The sequence below is a fragment of the Amphiura filiformis genome, chromosome 11 (genome assembly GCF_039555335.1).
Source record: "Amphiura filiformis chromosome 11, Afil_fr2py, whole genome shotgun sequence".
NCBI classification, from domain to species: Eukaryota; Metazoa; Echinodermata; class Ophiuroidea; order Amphilepidida; family Amphiuridae; genus Amphiura; species Amphiura filiformis.
The window spans coordinates 50,728,215-50,755,172 of NC_092638.1; the positions used below are offsets into that span (position 1 = coordinate 50,728,215).

Here is a 26,958-nt window from a genome sequence, read left to right on the forward strand (position 1 = left end):
GAATAGCCAATAGAACTACGATCCAGGTCTTTAACCCTGTTATTTGGCATCTATGGTTCAATGGTACCGAGTGAACGTAATAGTGCTGTGCGATATATTCAAAAATCATACATTGACAATAGAAGATATAATTCGTCGGGCCTGCTGTACTATTATTGCATTCAGATATAGATGCAACGAGCATTAAACGCCCTGGTTCGTACGCTAGTTAAGTAGGCTAACTTTCAAATCTGTCTTGATAAGATTACAGCAATATATCAAGCCTGTCATTTCGCTTCTGTAACTAATTTATATCAGATAATCTTTAAATTATCCATTGCATGTAACGTTGTGAGATCCAATTTACACTAGCGAATTTCTAGTGAAAACGTTAACGACAAGCGATTGATCACTTAACCAATATACTTCCTGTGGCAAAAAATCCAAATTCATTGATTGGTCAAAAAAGCAGTCGCTCATCGCTAACGATAGGACTTTAAAACGCTGTCCTTACTGGATAGACCAAAACAATGCAGTATTACACACCAAGAGATTGACAAATACATAATTTAGCAATCAAATCAAATTGTCTTGTGAGCTGCCACTAAATTATTAACATCTTCGTGATTATGTATGATCTTTAATGCCCACGCCAGTGGAGCAATTAGACCAAACCGACACCTTTTTGAGAGCCATTTTCAATCATCATTTCCATTTCGAATCTGTATGGACTCTCTGGCTGTGAATTCTTTCAGCTACCTCTATCATCTGGGGAAAATGAACTCTTTTATAATCAACTAAAGTATCCAAAAAATTACTTTAGCTTGAGTTATCTTAGGCATGCTGTCGTCAGATGTTATTTTGAGTCATCAACATTTTCTAGGTAGTACCACTTTACTTACAGATGCAGTAGATTTGTTTGGGCAGAAAAAGTATATAACTGAGTTGTAAGCTTCTCTCGAGAGAGAGAACAGCTTTTAAGAAAAATAGTGATCACTTGGTTTGAAACTTCGCTTTCAAATATCATAGCTATTTTGTCATAAACCTCGTCTGATTTCAGCCAAAACTCATAAAAACGTCGCATTCTTTGCAGCATTTATTACTGGAAATTATAGGAAACTACTATTATTTGACATCATAGGAAGTTTCATGCTGGTAATTTTAAAATAAGAAAATATATACAAGTTAGGTGGCATACTCTACTCCCAGGCAAAATTGAAAATTCGCTAAATTGAGCCCAAAGGATGGTCGGCGATCACATGGAGCCATTAGGGAGTTTGTTTAAGCGTTTTACGGCCACATGATTACATATTTGACTAAAGTTATTGCTCAACTATTTCGCAAAATCTGTTCGGTAAACACCAAAGATTATCGTTGAATTAATGTGTCTCTCTACAACTATCTACTTTTTCAAATACCATTGGTATAAAAGATAGAAGTTGTATAAGTGGATGTTTGATACAATACGATACTTTGAGTTGAGAATATCCGCAAAAACAAAGTAGACATGCAAAGGCTGATATTGTACTGCGGGAAAGGATATGTGCTTGCATATTCTTCAATATGAAGGGGTGTTTATTGTCAATTGTACAATGTAATACACTGGGTGTGCATATCACTATAATTAAATGGCATAGAATAAGAGATCACAAAGGCACAAATACCTCTAATAAAAGCAGGTGAATAAAATGGTCATTGTGCTCCTACACAACAGGAATACACAACAGACTCAATTCAAGTGGAGGTCACTTCAAATCATCCCCAAGTGACATAGTTAAGGAATGTTCTCTGTATACCGAAACCATGTGACTTGGGGATGATTTAAAGTGACCTCCACTTGAAATGAGTCTGGTATTTATTCCTAGCTATTATGTGAAATGAGACACATGTAGCAGCCGACAAGTGCATCCTTTTGATATGGATGTACACATATTTCCTTTTATTTTATCCCTTTACTTTATATACATCAATCCAATGAAGCTGATCAAACAATCGTCATTTTTGGCCTACAATACCCGACGATTCGTCGCGGTTAGCACCATTGTCACCTACTAAATGAATCTCATAATAAGTTCCTTTCATCAGTGACTTTTAGTCTAAAATCATTAAATATTTATTATTTGCTTTTTTAGGAATCGGAGACTAGAGAATACACTACTCTAAATGTCAAGAACCATTGCAACCTAACATCTTTTTATGTTGATGATTCATTTTTTTTTTTCATTTTAATTGTTAAACTTCATTACAATTAATATACCACATACCTTGGAAATTGACGCTTCTTTATTGCATTATAAATTCACATTTTATTTGTTCTAAAAGACCTTAAAGCAACCTCACATTACTTCTCTTAAGTATCTTAATTATGTCCCGTATGGATATCCGTAGACAAGGGATATGAACGGTTTTCTTAATGAGTTGTTGTACTGACGTCATTGCAAAATCCGTGCTTAGCAAGTTATATTATAACTACTATTAAATAAGTTATTGCAACTTTGTGGTTCAACATTGGTAAGTTTATAATAATTCCATAAAGGTAAAAGTTTCATATGAACAGCTAAGAGTACCGAAAGTAAAATGATCTTTTACTCTTTCATTTATTTCAAACATAACATTTATTTCAAACAAAAATAGATTGAGTTTCAATCTTAGTGTCATACGGGCATGAAGGGTGAGACCAATTAAGACTTTCCAGAGATTTCGTTGGTTAATGTATAATGATCACATTTAACCGATATACTGTACCATTAATGCTATATTAACGTCTTATACAAAGTATCTAGAAATATGTGCATGTTTGTATGAAAGTTTATGTTGTTTGTACTGTTTACCCTGACTGCTCATATCCATATGTACCAGACTTAAGTCCTGTTTATCAGGGACCAACTGTGTAGCTCAGTGATTAGAGCGCTCACCGGGCAAGCGAGTGGGCTGGGGTTCAAGTCCCCGCACAGGCAGGAATGAACGGACTTTTTACTCTGCTATATCTGCATATGCATGTTATGTTTCCCTTTGTAATTTCATGTTTAATTGTGCTTTTGTGGTAGATTCTTTTTCCCCCTGTATACCTTTTGTACTTTCACTCGTTAGTATTAAACAATAGTTACAATTCATGACAAAAAACACATTATGCAAACAACAACAAAATAACATATTATGCAAACATTTTTTAATGCTTGTACATTAATTTGCAATACTTAAGTATCGGCATCAATCAGTTCGATTGGCAAAAGGACCATTATAGTAAGAACATCTCAAATGAGAGATATTTGACGTATGGATTTTAATCATATTAAAAATGATGCCCACTTAACATATCTACACAACCTTCAATAACATTTTGAACTTGAATCGTATCAATTACCTAATTGGTAAAATGTATTTATGACGAAAGTAATAAAAAATTATTTTCCCACAAACTAGGGCATTGTACGTTACAGATGGTGGAGATTGCAAGATTTTTATCAATCCAAATTTGATATGATAATATGAGCAGATAAAATCATTGCAGACTATTTTCCCAAATTGATTTTTTTTAATGATAAAATGATTTTAGTATAATCAGATCACGTGAGCTTTATATAACCTGGCTTTGAAGTTTAATCTGCCTGAAAAAACGCAAGTGTTCATTGAATACTAGAAGAGCAGATCCGATTTAAGTATGTACACATGCTCGCGTTTGGAGGGAATTCGCGACTTTAACCAGAATCGCGACATTAACTCCTGAACTTGGAGATAATGACCAATTCACGCACAATTTGGGAACCACCATAACAAGTTATTATAATTTCTGTCAATGTTAAATAAAAACAATGACTATAATTTGTACTTGAGATGAATAGGTTTTATAATTTAAATAAGCCAAACTGGTTATTGTGGCAAATTTGTGATAAAATAATGCACAATCTTGGAGCCACCATAACTAGTTATGCTTATAATTTCTGTATATCGATATTAAACAGACTATATTTTGTACTCTTTGGACTCGAGATCAATAAGTTTTATCTAAAGTGTAAGCCAAACTGGTTATTGTTTGTTAAGAAATTTTGTTGAAATTCTTTTGTGTGCTTTTCCTAAAGTTTACCAAAATTCCAAATTCTCTTTCCTAAAATATACGAGCATACTTTTATATGCTTGTCTTTGCTACTTTAAATTCTTTTTCCAAACGTTGACGGCCTAGTGAAAATAAATTCAAAAATAAATATGTATGTATCCTGAAATATTTAACACTTGAAACTATATATCTTTTTTTCTATCTTCTGAAATAATACATTAAGGTACTATGATTAGGTACTATTCGAGTTGTAATTTGAAAAAATGATTTGTTAAGAACATTTGACAATTTTCACTATTGCATTAGATATCACTTTGCTCAGATAGTTTAATCTCCTGTATCAATGATGATACTAATGATAAAGTGCTGTACAAAGAACAGAACGACAAGAGTTTTGATATGAGAACCCATTATAATATTTTAAAGAGATATAAGTAGGGCTCTGTCACAAGTATCATAAAAACAGATAACACTCATACTCATGGACGATGAATGGAAAGCAAAGAGAAGAAGCGAGAAAGGAAGGCGAAAAAGAAAAAAGGGAAAAAATGAATAACAATAGACAAGAAGTAAATTAACAAAAATAACAGCATTTCTTATGGTTGTTAATCTTATTGTTGTTACCTTAGTGGTATAATAATGGTTATCTTCACAATTTGAATATTCAGATGTATCCCTTCAAAATATTAAAAGACACTTTTAGTAAAATTGTATTCTGAAAGCTTTTGGCTTTATGGGACTTGTAATTTGTAAATAATGCTTTAACATGTCTAAGGTTAGCGGAACCCAAATATTTGGCAGTAGACACGTTGTAGTTCCCTAATCTTGAACAAATTCATTTAGAAATGGAGTGGAACTAATCACCGATCGTTACCGTATTTGATATTTCTATATTTGAAATAGACAGTGGCAAACAGTCTCTTTGCATCGAGAATTCATGAAACGTTTCTGAATCTATTTCAGGATTTGCAAATAGTTACTGCAAACTACGGCTAAAGAACGGGTCACTTAATCGTCATAAGAGATTAAAGTTCTTCATCAAGAACTTTTTGCTCAGAAATTTGACTTGTAAAAACTCCAGTATTTATCCAAGTCGTACGTAAAATTTGTTTTGCTCAAGAACTTGCTATTGGAGTTCACTGCAAAGCTTTTAGTTTTCAAGATAATTTACGTTAGTCTCAAGTAAATATTGGATTAGATCTTAAGAACTCTTCACAGGACTGACTAACAAGTGTACATTGCCTTGGGTCATCACAGAGCTACCACGCTTTTCTAGTGGACTGGCTGGTTGAAAATGAACTACCCTTTGATCGTCTATAGCATTGAGAGTTTTGTATGTGGTCTGGATTAAATGGCTGATGTTACTTAATATTGAAATTATTGTTATATTTGTGACATGAATTGACTTAGACCAAACTCGTTATGTAAGAAAAGTGGGTAATTACTATTTTTTACTAATCATTAATCATTTCCATTGCTGCACACACACAAAATTAAGTGTACGCATAAATACTCTGATCAAAACCTCAGTGATATCAGCTAATTTGGGTAAAGGAACAACATTGTTACCTTAGGATGTCGTACTCAGGGGACAGAATAGCCAACATGTGATTGTAACATATTTAGTATCGATATATATTTTACTGAATTCAAGTGAGATCAGATCTTCATAAGCATTTGTTCGACAACTCTATAATAGTCAGGTAGTGACTCGTCCTTATGTCCCTATTACCATTAGTACTTTATAATATGTACTACTCCACATACAAGTGTGTTTATAGGGCATTGCTTTACTAAGACAAAATGTTCCTCATATGAAAATACATATAAATATCTATTATAGAATCAAAGCAGTTCTACATATGTTTATTGCCTCGAACATATCAGTGTTAAAAACATGTTAAAGGTCATGTTTGAGGTAGGATTATTGCATCAATTGACGCTCACATCACATGATACAAGTTTCTCTCCGAGCAAGTTTCACCCAAGACATTGCACTTGTATTTCCACACTTTATTAGATGAATGCGCTATTCGTATTGATGGGAATTCTAATCCCATAAGACCTTTCCGATGATGATAAATGCATAAGAAATGATACCTTTAAGGCATTTTTCAAATTAAAGTATACACAGGCATGGTTATTATAATATTGATTGTACAACTAAAAAAATGTAGTTTTGAATTAAGAGTGATTTGTTACACCGACACATCCCTATTTTGGTATCTGCTTTTCTCATTATATGGTTGTCTGAAGATGGAATGATAGAGATTTACTAACGGTCAGTGATGGGTAAAATACTATTATGCGTGGCATTACTTGGTGATCCTATTGACCAATGAGCCGGTGTGGGATTCCGCAATGGTGTTAGTTGATTAAGCCAACGGTACCTTGCTGTGATTTCTCTACGGCCCATGATCCGTATTTTAACAAAAGTTCAAATTGAACCTAGTCTTAATTTGAATAATATATAAGGGGTGATTAATCCACTGAAGTGATGATATAATTCTTGATGACTTTCAGTGCTTGATGTATGGTGCAAATTTGAACATCGAATTATAACATTGAAATTCATGCGATATATGAGACATGCATACCATTATCCCAGGGGAAGCACTACCATATTCAAGAAACATCAACAAACGAACAAATACCAAGCGCACTTCTAAACTCTAAAAGGTGTCATCAGGAAAAGCATTATGACATAAGGGAATGCGAGTATCCTTTGCATTTAAAGGGACAAAATCTTACACTGTAAACGTAAAGTCATTTTGGGTGTTTTTTTCTTAACTATTCTATTGATTTCAACTTCTGTATATTGTATATTGTTTTAGTTAGCTTCTGTTAAAGTTTAGTCCCTATTTGCTGTTATCACGCCTCATGTACGTTGCTTTATTCAAACTCTTCTCTTGATCGACTTTCTATCTGGCAATTTTACACTTTGGTAACAGTGAAAGTGAAAACATAACACGGTCCAAAACTGATCACAAAGTAATCAGAAAATCGTTATTTAAGGTACAGTTGATATACTCTGCCTGTCACCTTCATAAACATGTCCTGTTTACGAAGTGGTCAATTTTAGAAGGGTTACGTACACAGTTGATACTCTCAATGCATTAAACGTAAGCTTTGAAACGAATTAAAATTGCTTTCATACACCTCTGGTAGAACACGATATCTAATTCTAATATTACGTCAGTGTTTAAAACATATGAACTAAACAACTTAACTATAACACGCTTATTTGTTTAGATTTGTTTTGTTTTAGATAAATAGAGATTCCAACCTCTTCAGTACAAAAATATTTCTCCTTCTCCATTACCGGGAGCGCTTCCGCGGACCTTCCGTTTCTTTAATTGGCTGGATGCTTTTAACTTAATTTCATGAGCGATCACTGGCCATTACAGGTCAGGCGATTTTTTGCATTTGTGTTTGTTATCTTATGATACTCCAGTACTCTTTGAGCATACCTTAAAGACATTGTTGTACATTTGTTAACGTTTCTGCAATTCCAACGACCCTAAACCAGACCCTAAACCCCATATTCGCATACGTAAGATATCATCAGCGCCAAACAGTATCATAATTCTTCAATTTTGTCAAAAGTAAAGGAATAATAAACAACTGAAATGCTACTGATCTTATTCTTGGTTCTTCGGAGTTCGGACAATGGACAGCCTAAAAATTCATTAAATTACGCTCTACCTGTACGCCATGTGCACATATCGTAGCTGTAATTAGTCATTCTACTACGAATCCGATAGTAGTTCACCTTTAGCATATTATTCACAATATCACCCTGCTCCAGTGGTTTCCATTTGATGATCATGGCCGTTGACAGTTCAATTCCAGGAATCGCTTGGGAGTTTCGTCTAACTTAATTCGCCACGCCGATTCCTTTCTATTTTACTACCCTTCTATATTCCCAAGTCTCTAGACCCTGATACAAAATTCGTTATGACGGTAACTCATTAGCATTAGAATGTGTGTATATTCAAAATCTGTATAAGGGTTTGACGATTGTGCATGTATTAAGTTTGTTCCCAAAGATCTTTTTATATATATAAAATAGAAAAATCGAGCTTATCTTTGACCGGCAAAAATATATATATTTTATTATATTGTATATATATTATTGGGGGTTTTTTTTTGTTTTTTTTTTTACTAGCTGGTGAGAAAAAAAAATCAGTCTATGAGTGTTAGTTTGCGTGTACTTATATTAACACAAAACATTTTGAAGTCAGCCATTATACATTTCCACAGGATATACATTGACAATACAAGATATACTATTGCATTGAGATATAAATGCAGCGAATCTATACACACTGGTTCGCGCCCTGTTTGAGTAACTACTAAATATGTGACCATCCAGCACAACTGAGCCCTAAAGTCGCCAATCATCATTTTTGAGATATTCAACCAAAATATTCTGCTTGAAATTAGCTTTAAAACGATGTATATCATGTCTATAGTACTTGACATTTAAGTAGTGAAAAACAATAAAACAGTCAATAAATCCTTTGTTTCTAAGTTCAATGGAGCATATCTCAATAGTGGCACCGGAGACATCCGGGCTCAGTTGTGGTGGATGGTCACATATGTCTTTATAAGATTACAGCACTATACACTAGAGGAAGTTTTAAATGAGAAAACGGACTCCATTTTGGTGAGAAACGGCCAAAATTGAAAGAATTCAAATTTTCTCATTCTTTTGGATGCGAAACTTCGTGGTGTGTGTGTCAATCATTATTGTCCTATTAAAACTGGTGAGAATTGGTAATCCCCGCTGAGCTCAAAACAAACATTATTTTCTCATCCACAAGAATGAGAACATTTAAATTCTATCCATTTTGGCCGTTTCTCACCAAAATGTCCGTTTTCTCATCCAAAATTTCGTCTTATTATATCAATCCTTTCTGCCATTTCCCTTCTGTAACTAACTTATATCAAATAATCTTTAAATTATCCATTGAATGTAAAGTTGTGAGATCCAATTTACATTAATAATGAAAACGTTCACGACAAGCGATTATTGTCTGTCCAAATAACTTAGACACCCGGTTTTTAGGATATATTTCGAAAAGTTTTCACTTTGGCAAAAAATCATGAAAGAAAAGTGGCTAAACACGATCAGACCTAACAGAAATTATTAGTAAAGCGATAAAAAAATATTCTTCCTTGTCTACTTTTATTCAATTTAGACCAATTTACAGCAAGATATCTGGGTCCAGCCGAATATTCCTAATGACTTGAAACTTTTGCTGGGATAATCTATTTACAGTAAGGGTGTTTGAACATTGTAATCATGCATATTGATCAGTGATTCCACCCTTTTTTCTTTGATCCTTTTACTAATTCACAATAATGGCGGTCTACTCAAATGCATTCAACAAAAGCATGTTTGCAATCTACCGCGAGAGGTCGTCACACGCATAACAAATACATTACGATCAAATAGGTTGATGACAATATTTGATTGAATGGACTACACTGTGCCATGAATTTGGTGAAGGACACCGATTCAAATAATTTCATGCACAACCTCTATTTATCTCAAAAGATGTCACAGTTGGTGCATTATAACAAATGATAGGGCAAGTTACTATGCGTCTGGAGTGTATTGTGAATTATACTCCTCACCAATAACATCAGAACATTCATATGGCATACAATTTGTATTTTCTTAGAATTGTGCCAAGCCAAAAGCATGCACAGAAGAAGATTCAAATACCGCGCCGAATTGTTGTAATTGATTGAGGGACAGTTGGGATCACTGAGTTAATACACTAAGAATAAATATATGCCAATTAGAAACACTGTCTGCATTTTATGACCTGAATTATATTTTTCATTTTTATCAAATGTTTTTGGTGAGGAGTATAATTAATTTACTATTCATCCATTCACTATCCAAAATCACCATACCTACAAATCTGTAAATGAGACCTTCCAAAATAATGGTACCCAACTTCTACCAGATTATTTTTAAAGTGTTGAGAAAAACCTTCCAATTTCAATAGAATTTCTGGTAAACTCTCACTCAATGCTTTGGAAACACAAAAATCCCGTTAGGTCTCAGCGAATGTTAACACTTTTCTTTCATGACTTTCTTTGAAAGTGTATATTTTTTCAAATAAGTAACAAAAACTGGGTGTCTAAGTTAATTGGACAGACAATAATCACTAATAACCAATCATGCTTCTTGCTGCAAAATGTACAAATCCATTAATTGGTTACAAAAGTAGTCGCTCATCGCTCATGATAGGACTTTAAAACTCTGTCTTTACTGGATAGACCAAAACAATGCAGTAATACACGCCAAGAGATTGACAAATACATAATTTAGCAATCAAATCAAATTGTCTTGTGAGCTGCCACTAAATTATTAACATCTTCGTAATTATGTATGATCTTTAATGCCCACGCCAGTGGAGCAATTAGACCAAACCGACACCTTTTTGAGAGCCATTTTCAATCATCATTTCTATCTCGAATCTGTATGGACTCTCTGGCTGTGAATTCTTTCAGCTACATCTATCATCTGGGGGAAATGAACTCTTTTATAATCAACTAAAGTATCTAAAAAATTACTTTAGCTTGAGTTATCTTAGGCATGTTGTCGTCAGATGTTATTTTGAGTCATCAACATTTTCTAGGTATTACCACTTACTTACAATAGATCCAATAGATATGTTTGGGCAGATTCGTAAGCCTCTCTTGAGAGTAAAACTTGTAAGAAAAACAGTGATTACCTGATTTAAAACTTTGCAACTTTGCTTTCAAATATCATATATATTTTGACGTCTAAAGCTGAATTTATACTCGATCGCTTTTGCAGAAAAGCGATTTTCACGCATCCGTTTTCAGAGCGCCAAGCCGATCAATCGATTGCAAATCGCTGAAGCAAAAACAACGTCACTTTTGCAAGTTGAGGAAATCTCAACTTCCAAGTGATGTTTCCTGACACGTGAATGCATCAAGCAATAATTTCCAACCAACTGGATCTATTAGTTTGTTATATAATTTACCTTTCTTGATTTATTAACTTGGATGAACTATTTCGAAGCAATAATTATTGACAGCAATGGATGTTCTATAAATGTATTTTGTGGTATTTAAAATATTTGTCGTCTGCAATCGCTATCGCCGTGATAAGCATAAAATGCAAATCGACGAGCGATGCATCGCATAATTCGGCGATTGCTCATCGCTTTCCAAAAGCATTCCAAATGTATTGCAATCGCTCGGCGATCTAGAATAAATTCAGCTTTAATCCTTGTCTGATTATATGAATTCACTGTTATTTGACATATAAAGGAGGTTTCATGCCCATAATTCTATCTTACAAAACTGAAAGAAAATAAATACATGGATCTCAATAATCCCCTACCCTTGAAGTTGGCACTAGGATCCACAACATGCTCATCTATCAGGGCACATTTCTTTAACCTCAATACATTTATACATTCATGGAGTGACCTTTGAAAATTTTGGTACAAAAACTCATACTCTTCAACTTGAGGTCAAATTTTGCACTATGATTGTTTGATTGAGGTTATTGAACAATGCCATTGGGATGAGGCCATTGTGATCCATATTGTGGGCGGCATACTCTACTCCCAGACAAGATGGTAGGTTCAAAACATTTCGCTAAATTGAGCACAAACGATGGTTGGACAATACATGGAGCCATTTGGGATTTGTTTGGGCGTTTTACAGCGACAGGATTACATATATTTGACTTAAGTTTAAAGTTTAAATTGTTGCCCAACTATTTCACAAAATCTGTACGATAATCACTAAAGATTAAAGTTGAATGAATGTGTCTCTCTGCTTTTAGAAACACCATTGGTATTGACGAGAGATAACCTTTAGTGAATGTCTGATTCAATACGAAAATACTTGAGAATATCCGCAAAACAAAGTAGACACAGGCTGATATTGTAATACAGAAAATGATACATCGTTGCATATTCATGAATATGAAGGGGTGTTTATAGTCAATTGTACAATGTAATACGCTGGGTTTCCACATCGCCATAATTAAATGGCGTTGTAGGACAATAGATCAAGGCACAAATACTTCCGATAAATAACAGATCAATAAATGACCGAGTCCTGTGGGTTTCTTAAGCGCAGGACATGGTTATAAACGCTACGGAGGGAAATGACATCACGTTGACAATATATAGGGTACTTACCGAACTTGATATGATATGATAGCTATTAAAACAACATTTACGACAACTTAAGCATTCTAAACTTACAGCTTATACAACTTCCGCGCTTAAAACACATGATACTTTGAATGTATTATATCTGAAGCTGTTGTTTCTACATTTCTATGCAATATTCAAAAATTTATGACAACATGCAATGATAATTGTTATATTTAGATGACTCGTTATAGTTCTGATTTATTTATTAGTTATATTTCTTTTAAAGGTGGGTAACCTGATTTAAAATCTCATCACCCACTTTACCTCATCAAAATGCTGATTTTGGTATCAGATGAAAGCTCATATTTTTCTCATAAACATATTGAAAGTTGGCGTTCCAAATCGGTGTATTTCCGAAGAAATCATCAAAAAACTGCTGAATTAGTCTTAACTATGGCAAACCATAGTTGAGACTAATTAGGCAGTTTTTTGATGATATCTTGGGAAATACACTGAGTTGGAACTTCTAATTTCAATATGTTTATGAGAAAAATAGGGCCTTTCACTTGAAATCAATATATTACATGATCATGATGATTATCATTAATAAAAACACTGAAGACTACCAACATCACACTGTATAAATGTCGGTAATTCCATTAGGAATTAGTCACATTTACAAAAAACATTTTAAATTTTCTTTTTGCATGAGTGCTTGAAAGGGATGTATACGTAAGTTTTAAAGAGTTTGATTTTCCAAATATATCAGGTCACCTTCCTTTAATGTCTTTCCTTTACTTTATGTGCATCAATCCAGCGAAGATGATCAAAGGAACTTATTTATTAGCCTACAATACCAGATGATTCGTCGCGAGTGTCACCACTGTCACCTACAAAATGAATCTCATAATAGGTTCCTTCCTTTCATCGGTGACTTTCTTTAAAGCATCAAATATTTATGATTCGCTCTTTAGGAACCAAAGACGAGAGAATACACTGCTCTAAAAGTCAAGAACCATTGCAACCTAACATCTTTGAATATTGATTATTCAATTTTACCTATTTTAATTATTAAACTTCATTACGATTACGATACCAAACACCTTGGAAATTAACGTTTCCTTATTGCATTATAATTCACATTTGTTCCAAAAGACCTTAAAGCAACTTATTATTACTTCATTAACGTGTCTTAATTATGTCCCGTATGGATATCCGTAGACAAGGGACTTGAACAGTTTTCTTATTGTGTTGTTGTGCTGACGTCATTTCAAAATCCGTGCTTAGCAAGTCATATTATAACTACTATTAAATAAGTAATTGCAACTTTATGTTTCAACGTTGTTAAGTTTTTAATAAATACATAAAGGTAAAAGTTACATACTAACATCAAAGAGTACGCAAAGTAACGATAATCTTTTAATCTTTACGTTTATTTTAAATGAAAAAGAGACTGAGTTTCAATCTTACTGTTGCAAGGGCAAGACGGGTATGACCAATTAAGACCTCCCACATTTTAACATATATACTGTACCGTTAGTGCTATATTACCGTCATATAGATGAGTTGACTTCTGACGTCATTGCCTGGCAGTATGTGACGCATCATAATTTGTTCAGAGCCCGTGCTTTCAACATTCCCGCCACATTACAATAAGGCTATTAAACAGTGTAGTGGTTATATGCAGTTCGCTCAAGCATATCGATATACCAGTCCCTTGACTTTGTTGATAAACATTGAGGTCAACTCATCTATACAATGTATCTAGAAATATGTGTATGTTTGTATTTATGAACGTTTATGTGTATTGTATAATGTGGACAAGTTTACAGGGCGTCCCTTATATCCACCAGTAACAGGCGTCACGTTCGAAATGCTTTGATTAGCGCCAATGTGGGCTTCTGTTAAACGCACCCTTTGTGTTTCCCTTAAAATGTTTTCTCAACATATTAAGAGCTATCTTCAAAACCCCTGAACCAATACTAGGTTTGTTTGTCCTCATTTTTAAGCACCTTTAAATAATATGGTCATGAAAACGTACAATTGGGGCATTTTGGAAATTGTCGTGTGCAATCGACACCTGTTTGGAGAAGATTGAATAATCTTAAGTGGTTCTCCCACTACTTATGTAAGCCCAAGACTGTATGGTCTATAATCTTCCATCTTAAATTATCCCTAATGAATAATTACAAACCTACATGTAATAAACCCTACATGTAATGAAGTACCAATGTTATAGCATTTACGAGTGGAATCGCCATCTTAGAAAGATACCTTTGTACTTTCACTCCTTAAGAATGATCGAGAATGATAACATCATATAATTTATGAAGCATTTTTAAATCTTATATAACAATGCAATACATTAATTTTAAGTTTCAGCATCAATCAATTACATACATACTTGCATATTCAGCATCAATCAATTCAATTTGCAAAAGAACCATTATAGAGAACATCTCAAATGAGAGATATTTGACGTATGGATTTTAATCATTACAAATGATGCCCACTTAGCTTTTATATCTACATAACCTTTCATTAGGAAACGAATTTGAGAAAACCTTCTTCTTAATAAAATACTATGCTGAGCCACCAGCCTGGGTGGCTCACGCTCCAGTAATTTCAGATGATTGAGCTCAGTAATATATCAAAGAATGTCTTCCAATTCATGAAAACAAATAGATAATCAGCTTATCGGATTAAAAGCTTCGAGGGAAGGTGTTGCTGCTCAGCGAGTGTTTGTAATTATCAGAAGGTTTTCTCCAAATTCATTCTCTAATGTGTTAACATTTTCCATTTACATGATTTTAGATAATCGAATCAATTACTTAATTGGTATAATGTATTTAAGTCAAAACTTATAAAAGCATGCATTTTTTTCCACAAAGTAGGACATTTTACGTTACAAATCGTGGTTTAGTATTATTTATTTATTTTAATCATATTTATCCCAGGTAGCCCAATTTAGCCAAATAGCTGGTCTAACATGGAGTCCTGCTACACAGTTTAACAATCTTTTAAAAAGTACTATATTTTGCATATTTTGCAAATTGTGAAAGCATAACTGGTTTGCAAGTGCTTCCAGCCACAGGAGCTTTCCGGAAACTTCCTGTAAAACAAAAGACAGGTGCCAGATTGTATTCGGTTTCGATATTCAGTAATCGTATCCTTGAAAAAGACACCGGGTATCAGGCTAAATACTACGAAAAGAGCCTACTTGTTGCAATACGTATGTTGGTGTACGCTAATACTGTTTAAGATTGATAAAACTACGGATTCGCCGAGCTGTAATTCTATATTAGTTTAACATCGTCACAATATATTCATATTATAAGAATACTTAATCTCACGTCAAAAACAGGCGTGTTAGTTACTTTGTGTTTACTTAAAGATAATTGCGTTCTGTTAACTAAATACCCAAACGAACATCTGCAGCGAATTGTGTATGGATAAAATTCTAAGGTCCGATTTTGTGGTAATTTGTGTTAACGTATTCCCCTACGGTGTTACCTAATACAAGTCACCTATATTATCATTGTGAAACGATGTATCTGTTATATACGTCATGTATGTTATACTTTCATTTGACACAGGTTTCTATGGTACCTTTTCCTTATGTTGAATTCATGTTAAAAGGAACATCCAATGGATCAACTTGGCATATATTTCTTTCATGAGAGATTGTTCATGGTTCAATTGGATACATGCACTTGACTTAGGCAAAATAATGTATCTAAGAAAAGCGTCTTTGTGCGATACACCTGTTTGAAAACATAGGGTTTTTACATATAAGGAAAGTTGAACATTATGTGACCTGCTACAACGAAATGAGCGTTAAGTCACAAGTTGTTGGTTTCAGGACATCCTGTCTGACTTAGTTGATGTTTTTTGTTTGCCGCGCACCTGTACAAGCCAATAGTATGTCCTTCGTGGATGGCCCATTGTGTCCCCATTCGCGAAGGACATGCAGACATACCACTGGCTTGAACAGGTGCGTGTGAAACAAAGAACATCAACTCAGTAGCCAGGGCGTCAAGAAACTAGCAACTTACGACTATCCGCTCATTTTGTGGTAACATGTCACATATGCTGTTTTGAGCAATAGATCGCTGATGTGAGCGATGAGCTGGATTTTATATTATTTTCGTTGATAAGTACGATCTTAGATTGCAATTATGAACAGGAAAGAAAACTTTGTTTGGCTGAAAGTGTAATATTAATTAACAACTACTGAAATGTGTAATAGTCAAAATGCAACCATTATACTCAGGCCCGTACGCAGGATTTTTTTTTTGGGGGGTGCTGATTTTGAAAAAGTGGACTTTTTTCCAAAGGGGGGGCGATTTTGTGAAAAGTGGACTTTCTTTCCAAAATTTGGACCTTTTTTGACCAAAAAAGCGTAAAAAACCTGATTTTTTTGCTAGCTACGCTCGCAAATTATGATATTTTGGGACTTTTTGTATACTTTTGCAAATTTGGGGAGGTGCGGCCGCCCCCCCCCCCCCCCCCCCCCCCTGCGTACGGGCCTGATTATACTAAAATGTACAATTCACTAGATTGGTCACCAAATCAATACGCATCGCTATAAGACATTAAACACACTCTCAGACGGATACGTCTTAAACATGTTCAAAGATAAAGGCTGCGGTCCAGTTCTGTGTCAATACATATGGCGACGACAATCACAAGGGGGACATTTCATACAAATTGACCAGCGCTGAAAATATACGCGAGAGTTTACACTTCATAAGCAAAACCAAATATGCTTTGCTACTTGAGCCATTTAATATTTCAGTTTTTATTTTGAAATCGGTAATTGCATCCGTTAGATGCTATTATATAAAAGCGTCTACTTTTTGTTATTCCTGTTCGATCACGTATCACGTATGTTTTTGAATTCTATTAGAATATAATATTTTAATTAACTCTCTTCACGCGGGTGTCGACTGCAGACGACAAGTTAAAAAAAAAATTTAAAGTTCAAAAATTTCAGAAATGTGAATTTTCATGACCAGTTTTGAAATCAGCATGAAAAATGCATTAAAATGAGTACAAACAAGCCTAGTATTTGTTCAGTAGTTCTTATGATAGCTCATGATATTTTGAGAAAATATTTCAAAACTTGAACTTTTTCCCTTGAAGCGCGTGGTACCTGGCTGTACCACCAAACGGTTGTCAAACTTTGACGTTTCACATATCTGATATCAGATATGAAATACACGTATCACCAGAATTGATTAAAATCTATTTCGCAAATCCCAATTCCCAGCTGAATACAGTACGTCACGCCTCATTTGTGTAATATTGTTCACATTCGGAATCCATCTTGTGAACTTGGCAAATTATATTTCTACATCTAGTATCATACTTGGGTTACCATTATTAAACCCATTGCGTGGCGGGTATGCATTGCTTGGATAAGAATTTTTAAAAGGCTCCTTATTTTTTACCCATATTTTGTCAAAAGCACATTGAATTGACAGAGGTTAGTTTTTTTTTGGTACATCAGAAAGCAGGCCGGTGCTTAAAATCGACCTAAAAACTGCTTTGAACTACACATGCCCGTTATTAGGATAATCCGGAGAGAATTCGGCAAGTCTTTTGACAACTGTTTTTTTTCCTTAAATTAAACAGAGATGTGTCAAAGAAAGTGACAAGAGACTTTTTTTTTCCTGCTAACAGAGTCGCAGATTCAACGACGTGAATAAGGACCGACGTTTTTAATCATACCAACCAATGTTCATGTCGATTCAATTCAAATGATTGTAAACCACCTTTGAAATTAAAAACATTACGAATCGAATAAGTTAGTATCTTTTAAAGAGGTCCCAGCGTCAATTTTCGAATGGATTTGATTATAATTATCGTTGAGATGTGTTTAACTACACGAAAGCTGGAATTATATTTCCAAGCTGTCAAAATGTGATACGGCATATGGCGGAGAAGGCAGATATATCCAATGACACTAGATAAAATACCAACTTGTATTGTTACCTTGGTTACCAACATTGTAACGTTTACATTACTTGTTTTTTGAACAACGTGTGTAATTAAAACAGAATTTGACGATTATTTGAAGGAAAATGCAGATTATTATTATTTGAAATTAAAAGGAGCTGTCCACAAAACATAGCTTATGTATATAGTTAAATTCAAATTTGGTTAATGGCATGAGCTTTCTGTCGATCCTAGCAGGATCTTGATCAAGATCTCTCTGCCTTTATATTTAAAATCACACCGATTATATATTCTAAACGGTCTGAAAGGGATAAAGGTCATTGGACAACGACTATTGCCCCAAATAGGAAACTTGGTTAACGCAAGCATAAGTAATCTATTCATATATGTAATATAAAAAAAAAACAAGAAAAGTTGCTTTAATACAATATTTACCACAATTTGAAACAATACAATATGCTAATTTGATATTATTGCCACACATATCGAATTCCTCCTTTCCGCCGTCTTTTCCAATTCATTGCACACAATAAAGGTATTATATTGCCATTTAAGCTTATGGATTATATTGCAAGAACAGGCCGGCAACATGATGTCTCAGTTTTAAATACCCTGTCAAGTCCGAAGGATTGTGGTAATCCCTGTTCTGATATGTAGATATGCTGTCCTATATAATGTTCTAATACTACCACTCTTTTCTCTGTTACTTGAGATACTGCCACTATAGTAATGTCAGTCCAAGCTACACGTATTGCTTTACACAATAATGAGTTGTAATTAAAATACGCCCAAACTTTCACCTGTAACATCTAGCACGAGATAAATAATGCAAGTCTTTCTGGCCTTCTCTTATTTTATTTATTGGAAATCTTGCCTTACATCTACGTCAATTAATATTACAATCGTTATTATTGACATTTACACTCCCTTGATTTGCGGATATCAGGTGGTGGTCTTTTATTGCAATCTTTAAATCGTGACTATTAAACTTAGATTTATAGTTATCAGGTGGTTTTGTTGATAATATTAATTCAAGGTAAACGTTAACACTTGATACTCTAACAATTCTACTTCTAAAAGAAGGAACTTGTTATTATCTTTAATTGAACTACGCTACCCATTCACCAAAAGAGCAATCGCGTAATGAAGGTTGCGTGGAGATGGCAATTGATAAAAGTTCTTTAATGCCACGTTTTTGAATATGTTTACACAAAATAAAGAGATTGCGATATTCCAAACGTTCGTATCGAAGGTACGTGGAATCTATTCAAAATCACTCTCCTGTGACGGGATTTTGAATAGATTCCACGTACGTTCGATGCTACGTTTGGAAATCGCAATCTCTCTAGTATTACAGTCTGAACTTCCTTTAGAAATAGAAAATATCTTATGCTTATAGATTTTACATTTTACTTTTAGATAATAATTGATACCCTTGTGGCTATGACAAATGACTATCATTTTGTATTGATAGATTATTCTACGATATTGAATAACTAGAAAAGAAAAATCAAATTACAAACCAATTCAAAATCCCCTTAAAGCCCAGAATATTAATCATGCCCCTTTAATCATTGGTCAAGAGATGGATTTTACGGTTATTTCCTTGTGACTGTCTCACAGTTAATACAGTACGCAGATCAACCCGGAAACATGAAGTGGTTAAACACTACGTGATCTAACGGTTAAACCCACATCATTAGTCAGTTAGTATAGAAATCAGGCCACGCTGGAGCTTTTATTTGATCTAGCCTGCGGTAGCCTTCTTAGGTACGGGTGGCGTAAGCCGCCCAACAGCCACAAGTAGATAGCACCATGTACGTGATGCAAGCGTAAAGTACACCAATTGCTTTTTATTCTATAGTAAAATGGGGATGTTTTGTTAATGTGCAAAATAGTGAAATAGCATCAACACCCGTAATTGAAAAAGAATTAAACCCTTAGGTACATATTGAGCAACGTTAAATAGCTTTTTAAATCAGCACGTTTAAAAAGCACTGAACCGGTTTATTGGCCCATCGTTGTACTAGATGTGATCGAAATTTGAGTCACTTTTATTATAGTAGCTATGCTCCAAATTCACTCAAAAATACCCTATAACTTCTGAATTACAAGTCACATGGGTGTAAAAGTTACATATTTGTGATCCATGGAACCAGACGAATTATGTGACATGTTCTTGCTTAACCTAAATTTAACATCAAGGGACTGAAAGTTTTCTTTGGTAGCTCCAGCATTCTGTAACACTGTACCATCCAATATCCGGTATTCTGATATACTTTCCATCTGCAAGAAAACTCTCAAAATCCATCTCTTTCCACAATAACCATGATAATCTGGCTTGCATTGTTTCAATTTGCTGTGTTATGTTTGTTGTTGTTTAATTTTTTCATCTTCGTGTCGTAGTCTAAATGAAATGGGGCATAATAATAAATGTAATGTAATGTAATGCGAAAATAGTTTCTGAATGAGCTTTGTCTCAAAATTAGTCAATCTATAACCATAATCATAAAAATCTGACTGTGTTACAACCACAATCATTAATATACAATTTATAATTGCAATTGCTGATTTTTCCGATATTTCCGTGAAGTATTGTGGTGATTTTTACATGAATGGAAAGTGACTCGGTCACAGCGACTCTACATCGCTTTTGTACGCCGATACAGTCTAAAATGGAATGAAGAAAGGGCGGGAAACTTAAAGGGACATTCAGTAATCCGTTCAGCCCAAATCCTATTCACCATCGAAGTGACGTAATAAATCGGATTAACTATCATAGCAATGGGGTAAAACAATTTTTGAAATACCGCGCTACACTGGTACGTCCACGCGGTACCTCTGCATTTAACCATATCAAGCTGATCACTCGCACCTGTAAGATTAGTATATTTGAAAGGAGCGGTATTGTATTCAATCTATGATTGCAGACATACACAGGTGATAAGTACAACCTGCTTGTAGTGCTGCGCGGTACATTCAACAATTGTTTTACCCCATTGCTATGGTAATTAATCCGATTATTACGTCACTTCGACAGCGAATTGGTTTTGAACAAGTTTGTTTTATGCCTGGGCATTAAAAAAATCAGATTGAGCTATCTTGACATGAAAACGAAGTAAATATTTTAAAGTGCCCAAAATGATAGGATAACGTAGTATGGGAATGACGGAACTTTGAATGACCCTTTAAAGTGACCATTACGAAACATGACGCGTATATCCATGAACAATATTTACACTATAATTGCTTTACAAACTCTCTACATCGTATTTAGTAGGAAGTTACCCCTTTTACAATGTTTACTCATATGTCTGTCGGCCATTTTTTTCTCTCTTCCATTACAGAAATCCTGCCAGGTTGGCGATGTGTGTAAATCAGCACAGAAGAGTACATTTAAGTGTCGTTGCAATTCATTTACATTCTGTCGATCCACGTCTAAAAACTCAGACGCAACATGCGAATACAGTGCGGTGGGCGTGGTTTTCAATCAACCCAATTAAATTTTCATATCAAATTATAAACCGGAGGTAAGCATAACATTTGAAAGTTGTAAAATATCTATATATTATCTGAGAAAACGATTTAACATTAAAGGCCGATTCAGTGATTTGCTCATTTGGAGGATCGTAATAATCAGCTTTTGGCACCTTTGATTAGATGTGTTAACGAACATAGCCTGTTAGTGGTTAAACCGAAAGCCGTGTATTAAAGACAAAATAAAAATTTTACACGAATCTACCATTTCTCTACTTAAGGGGGTACTACACCCCTTGTTAAATTTGTGTCTATTTTTGCATTTTTCTCAAACACTAATAACACAGTGGTAACAAAAGTTATGTATATTATAGGGGCAAGGAATCCAATTACTACACTGGAATTTCAGTGACCCAAGACAAGCGGTTTATTATTTATGATCAGAAATAAGGTACCACTAGGATGTACCTCGTTTCCTATCATATATACTGAACCGCTTGTCTTGAGTCACTGAAGTTTTCGTGTAGCAATTGGATTCCTTGCCCCAATAATATACATAACTTTTGTTACCAGTGTGTAATTATTTTTGAGAAAAATGCAAAAATAGTCACAAATTTACCACATGGGTGTAGTACCCCCTTAAGTAGACAAATTAGCTACATGTATTTGAATGAGGCTTCAACTTGTCAATACTGCTGTTTTTCTAGTTTTTGCCAAATTTGTCAAAAATAACAAATTTAAATGACTAATACACTTTTGTTGTGATCACTGAATAAGCCTTTAACATTTGCCCCAATCGATATGATAACCCTATTACTAAATTACTTTTGTGAGTTGAGAGTAGGTTTGATTTCAAAACCTCACAATCTAATATCAACATCAAATTCAGGGCCATTAATGATCTTGCTGAGGGTACCAAGCTCAAAAGACATTTCCTTCTTGTTTCATATTTTTCTTGCTTTATATAATATCTTTCAAAATGGAGTATGATTTCAAATGGAATGAACACATTTGGCAGCTACATTAGAAATCTATACATCCTTTGAGAACGATGCAGTCTGAATATTCCACAGAGGGAAGGTTGGTCAATGTGCTAATTACATTTGAATTTCATATTGGCCCCTATATGGATGCCACAAGCAGACAAGAGATGAATTTGTAATGCAAAAATGTTTAGCTCTTTAATAGAGCACCTTACCACATGGTTGTTTGATACATGTAGCATGTAAAAGTACGCCGTTTTTAAGAAAAGGTGAACACTGATGGCGCTATTTAACTTAAATCGTGTTTTCATCTTTACGAGGGGTAGACACTTGTATAATGGCATTAAAACATCTGAAAAAGAGTAACAAATAACAGCGACATTTGCAAAAAGCTTTTTATCATGAAATGTTAGGAATAACTTATATTATTTGACTAAACTCAATTTTAAATATATGTAAATAGCGCCTTCAATTTTGCACACATATACAGTTTATAGAATTCAAAATACAAAAAAAACCCAAAAAAAGATGAATAAATTGAAGAAAAAAATCTAAGTTAAAAAGAGCTGGAAATATATTAGTGTGTTGTTGGCATTGTCTACGTCTATAATTGAACATTATATACTGTTTTGTTAGAAAAATGGTTATAAAGATATAAAATCTCAAATACAGATGTTCCACAAGGAGCATCTTCCCCAATTGGTCTATCAAATTAGGTGGAACTTAAAAAAGAGGAAGTTACTACGATTACAAACATTGCTATACGAACGACTTATAAAGTCAAATTTGTGTAAATCTTAATCTATATTCAAGTCGTTAGCAACGACACATTTGACTTATTAGCACTGATTTGTTTGTCGCACGTGATTAGCTATTGAAGTATAAATTGAGATCAGCATACAATTTGCCTTCATACATTTAATTCAAAATACAGGGTGTTCCTGAAAGAACTGCATCGTCGGAAACAATTGACCGCTCCGCTTTGAATTAAAAGAATTTTACGAGAGTGCCTCATTTCAAATCCATTCCACTGAGTCAAATATCAAACTAATGCTATATGTATTACTTATCAATATGCCTGTGTATTAGCTTTTTGTAGTGGGTTGAGCTATATTGGTGTTGTTCTGTCTTTTGTGTTATTTGTCCTGCCTTGGACGGGTGCAACATCGGTTTTCTCTTCCCACGGCAAATAGTGTTGTTTTATAAATGCATTTCTGTTTGGCTTTATTTAATTGATTGCATCATTAATTGTTTAATTTTAATTTTTCTAGTGTCTCCGGGTTCTCGCGGCCTGCTGCTTGCGTTCTTTTTGCCTCTCCCCCGTTCAACACTGCGAAAGCACGTCTGGTGGTGGTTATGATTTCGTTGTTCTCTGAATTAGCATTTATGCTGTGTTGTAATAATTTTGCTTGATTTTATCTTGTTTTGCTCTATTGGGCTTTTTAAATTTGTAGTATATCTTGTAGTTAAGGTTTTTTCTGTAAAGCGCATTGAGAAACTGTTTTGTTTGTAACGCGCTCTATAAGTGTATATTATTATTATTATTATTATCTATCAATGACAATAGATGCCTCATGCGCTGATGATGCGCAGTGATAAGCACTTCGAATACAGATCATCGATTGATATTTGAATCCGTGGAAAGGTTTGAAAACGAGGGTGTTTCGTACAATTAGTATATATCAAGAACGGTGTGGTCAATTGTCAAATTAGTTGTGGCAATAAAACACCCAAACAATACTGTTCTTTCAGGGACACCCTGTATAATAGTTACGCTTTTAAAGTTTTCAAAGTTTTCAAAGTTGAGTTATTTAGAATAAAGTTATACATGCATTACAAGTAAAAAAAATAGGTCAGCTGTCAGTGACAAATATTATCTTTATTTTATATTTAGAAATTTGAAATCAAAAGCCTTTTTCATCAATAGTAATTTTGCACTTCTAATGTAAGCTTCTATTATGCAGTTCAAACATTAGTCCGATTTATCTAATAACCTTAACTCTCTTCACGCGGGTGTCGACTGCAGACGACAAGTTTCAAACAAATTTTAAAAATTCAAAAATTTCACAAATGTAAATGTTCATGACCATATTTGGAATCAGCATGAAAAATGCATTAAAATGAGTACAAACAAGCCTAGTATTGATCCAGTAGTTCTTAAGATAGCTCTTGATATTTTGAGAAAATATTTCAAAACTTGAACTTTTTCCATTGAAGCGCATGGCTAGCACGCATAGCATTAATGTGTCAATATTTACTGTTGCTGCAAAACACACAGTATCACCCCCACGACACGCATTCTCACAAATCAAAGTGTAATGTGAATTGCGCACAAACTTTTTTCTTCTTCTCTCCTATTTTGTTGAAACAACGTATATTCCTTTTGTCCTTTCCTAATTAAACTACCTACATTGTGTTTTAATAAATATTATTTCATTTAGTTATAACTCCAAAAGTATATACCGGAATCGCAAAATTAAAAAAGAGAATTGTAGCACAATCCGTTTCCTATTGAGGTACCTTAATTAATTCATGTTATTAACGTATATTCCCAGAGTTTAAATATATTTAATGAACAGCCTCTTGGGAGAATGTTAGTTCATGACTTCCTAGCAATTAGTTTGTCCTTTGTTACTTATTAATCTTATTGTCAAGCATTTTCTAATTAATTTGAAACTATTTCAATGCAAATGATCATGCCGATATGTTGCATGCTGCTCATTTCAACTGTTTTCTTTTTCGGGTTGAATAAGCTGTGGTAAACATATTTGAACAACAAAGCATATTTAGGCACATTTAAGCTGGTACTACACACCCTGATAAATTTTTTGATTAATTTTGCATTTGTCTCAAAAAATAACTACACACTGGTAGCAAAAGTTATGAGGTGCATTCTAGCGGTACCTCTTTTCTTATCATAAACAACGTACCGCTTGTCTTTAGTCACTGAAATTCCAGTGTAGTAATTGGATTCCTTGCCCCTATAATATACATAACCTTTGTTACCAGTGTGTTATTATTTTATGAGAAAAAATGCAGAGTCACAAATTTATCAAGGGGTGTAGTACCACCTTAAGTAAATGAAAATGTTTAGATATTCACGAGAAACAAATATTAACATGAAATAAAAAAATAATTGCTTATTGCCATGCTTCCCCAAGAATGAGCGCGAATGAAAATTTTAAACTTGGAATGAGCTGCATTCTGACATTCGATACATGATCATCTGTTTCATTGTAACCACTATATGATTAAGATCCTGTTTTTTCATTTTATGTTCTTTTCTATTGTTCTTGGTTTCAAAATCAATCATAAAATACCACCTGTACATTCAAATTCAATGAATATAATTGTTAAATTCACCAATTGAAATGCGTTTTATGAGTCCCATTTTATATACATCCCATATTGTCAAAACCATGCGCATTTGACTCGACTTTATGAAAAGAATTGCACATGCGTAGTCTATCGATTTGCTCAAATATGAGCTTGAAACAACCAAATATTGTACAGAATGTCGAAAAAACAAATTAAAACAAAACTATATTTCGCTCAAATGAATTTTTAAAATAAATCTGACCTGACAACCAGAATTAGTATAGTTGTAATAACTGCATATTTCTGATCTAATAAAAATGTGTCCGTTTTTTAAAAACCTCCGGAATGTACTTGCCCGGTACGGTGTGCTGGAAAGTGTGCCGAGGCTTGTGGATCAACGTCTAGGCGTTGTGCCTGTGCGTAGCGCACTATAAATCACTGCGCTTTTTTTTAGGTCGATATAATTGCCAATTCTATTTATCAAAAGATATTTTGCAAAGTGCTTCTTAAAAATATCAAGGAGTGGTTTAACTCTTTCAAAAAAGCTGAAACTAAAAAAAAAAAAGCTACTAACATTAAAAAATAAATCATATGAGATAAAATTTTTAACTATTTTTTTCACAAGTTCACATTAATTTTGAAAAGTTCGAAAATACTTAAAAATGATGGGTTAGGGTACTTCTTACAATAGTAGACTTGTTAAGAGGTTGAACGCTGCATTTTTTAGTACAAAGGTCCCACTTGGCATGGATGTTCCTTGAGGCAAGAAAAAGATTCATCCAAAGAGACACTCTGTCTCTATGCATAAAACCCCCCTAATTAGCATAAATTATGCTAATTAGCACCCAAAATATGGTATTTTCTAATTTTTAGCCCATTTCACTTAAAAGTAGGTGAAAACAGTTGAATTTGGATTAATTTAGGATAAGGAATTAATTTTGGGGGTTGTTTTGGGAATATGTGTCCATTCTGACACCCAAATCCAAGATGGCCGCTGGCCGCCATCTTTAAAATACACGTTTTT

The 26,958-nt window shown here is 34.0% G+C and overlaps 1 long non-coding RNA gene across 1 annotated transcript in view; it reads left to right on the top strand.

Annotated features, from left to right (window-relative positions):
• Positions 1–26,958, top strand: part of LOC140164966 (uncharacterized) — an 80,529-nt gene that overhangs the window by 47,653 nt on the left and 5,918 nt on the right. The window contains exon 3 of the long non-coding RNA XR_011860612.1: positions 21,504–21,686. This is a non-coding gene — a long non-coding RNA (uncharacterized lncRNA). The remainder of the gene's footprint in view (positions 1–21,503; positions 21,687–26,958) is intronic.